At 49.3% G+C, this 2,437-nt stretch overlaps 1 pseudogene; it reads left to right on the top strand.

Annotated features, from left to right (window-relative positions):
• Nucleotides 1–1,081: 1,081 nt before the first annotated feature.
• On the top strand, nt 1,082–1,199 carry LOC124799439 (annotated as a pseudogene).
• Nucleotides 1,200–2,437: the final 1,238 nt, after the last annotated feature.

Below are 2,437 nucleotides of genomic sequence, written 5' to 3'. Positions count from 1 at the left end.
GTGTGTGTTTGTCCTTAGGATAATTTAGGTTAAGTAGTGTGTAAGCTTAGGAACTGATGACCTTAGCAGTTAAGCCCCATAAGACTTCACACACATTTGAACATTTTTTGAATAAAACAATAGTATGGCAGCAATAGTTATGTACCGACAATCACTACAACTGCTGTTTGTCATATTTTTCAGAGTCAGTTAAGTATTCCCACAAAACGGAATTCAGTTTATGGATTTGAGTACATCACGAGACTGTTTGCGGAAAAATAGCCGTAGAACATACTGCCTATCCAGAGAGTGTTTTATCGTTCGGCGATATTGTTGCTTGCGTTGTCAACGGTTCAATGCAACTAGCGGCAGATAAAATTTATGTGTTGTTCACTCGGCTCTTGAACATTGTAGTGCTGATTCTGTAGTTGACCGTAGTTGACCATTGTTGACCACGCCCTCCTCATCAAGCAGGAATGTCTATGGTTCAATTCACTCTCCAAGCAAGTGAAACTCTGCTATTAGCGATACCAAGCTCCTGAGCTATATTCGTCACACTGTCTATTTCTGTCCCTTAAAATTGCTTTTTATTGCTGTGCCAGCTCCATCCGGCGCCACAGTCATGCAGAATTCTCACCGTATGGTTTTTAACTCCCTTTGTATGACTGGGAGATGTACGGCAAAATACTCTCGCACTTTCATTCATCCCACAAAGTGGTTAATATGCTACGTTACTTTATGTAGCTCGTTCTTAAAAATTATGGAAGTTTTTGTGGGGGTGAATGAATGCATGACCGTGCTCTTTTTCGGCCAAGAAGTCACGTGGTCTATAGACGGATGCTGACAAAAAATGTTTCAGAGTGCGTTTAAAATGTTGGTCGACTGTCAAGTGGGTCACTAATTGGATAAAGGCTGTAGAAAATGGTAGATGATCAACGAATCTGACTGTATGACAATGAAGAATCGCCAGGTGTACAATTCTGCATGGCATAACTTTAAAAATTATATAGTCCCTGCTGCAGGATCTGCATGAGCCTACGGCATAAGATGTCAGGGCAGATTGAATTGTAATCGCTGAAATTCAAAAAGACGAATGAATTCAGACAACGGCCTTGCCGCAGTGGTAACACCGGTTCCCGTCAGATCACCGAAGTTAAACGCTGTCGGGCTGGGATAGTACTTGGATGGGTGACCATCAGATCTGCCGAGCGCTGTTGGCAAGCGGGGCGCACTCAGCTCTTGTGAGGTATCGGTCTTCTTAACAACACAGACACTGAACATCGTATTTATCTGCCGATACCAGACAGCGAATATCAATTAAAATGTCCTCCCCCGTACGGGGATTATACACTCCTGGAAATTGAAATAAGAACACCGTGAATTCATTGTCCCAGGAAGGGGAAACTTTATTGACACATTTCTGGGGTCAGATACATCAAATGATCACACTGACAGAACCACAGGCACATAGACACAGGCAACAGAGCATGCACAATGTCGGCACTAGTACAGTGTATATCCACCTTTCGCAGCAATGCAGGCTGCTATTCTCCCATGGAGACGATCGTAGAGATGCTGGATGTAGTCCTGTGGAACGGCTTGCCATGCCACCTGGCGCCTCAGTTGGACCAGCGTTCGTGCTGGACGTGCAGACCGCGTGAGACGACGCTTATCCAGTCCCAAACATGCTCAATGGGGGACAGATCCGGAGATCTTGCTGGCCAGGGTAGTTGACTTACACCTTCTAGAGCACGTTGGGTGGCACGGGATACATGCGGACGTGCATTGTCCTGTTGGAACAGCAAGTTCCCTTGCCGGTCTAGGAATGGTAGAACGATGGGTTCGATGACGGTTTGGATGTACCGTGCACTATTCAGTGTCCCCTCGACGATCACCAGTGGTGTACGGCCAGTGTAGGAGATCGCTCCCCACACCATGATGCCGGGTGTTGGCCCTGTGTGCCTCGGTCGTATGCAGTCCTGATTGTGGCGCTCACCTGCACGGCGCCAAACACGCATACGACCATCATTGGCACCAAGGCAGAAGCGACTCTCATCGCTGAAGACGACACGTCTCCATTCGTCCCTCCATTCACGCCTGTCGCGACACCACTGGAGGCGGGCTGCACGATGTTGGTGCGTGAGCGGAAGACGGCCTAACGGTGTGCGGGACCGTAGCCCAGCTTCATGGAGACGGTTGCGAATGGTCCTCGCCGATAGTCCAGGAGCAACAGTGTCCCTAATTTGCTGGGAAGTGGCGGTGCGGTCCCCTACGGCACTGCGTAGGATCCTACGGTCTTGGCGTGCATCCGTGCGTCGCTGCGGTCCGGTCCCAGGTCGACGGGCACGTGCACCTTCCGCCGACCACTGGCGACAACATCGATGTACTGTGGAGACCTCACGCCCCACGTGTTGAGCAATTCGGCGGTACGTCCACCCGGCCTCCCGCATGCCCACTA

Source organism: Schistocerca piceifrons, chromosome 5 (genome assembly GCF_021461385.2).
Source record: "Schistocerca piceifrons isolate TAMUIC-IGC-003096 chromosome 5, iqSchPice1.1, whole genome shotgun sequence".
NCBI classification, from domain to species: Eukaryota; Metazoa; Arthropoda; class Insecta; order Orthoptera; family Acrididae; genus Schistocerca; species Schistocerca piceifrons.
The sequence above is the reverse complement of the archived record's forward strand: the minus strand, read 5'-3'. Positions and strand labels throughout refer to the sequence as shown.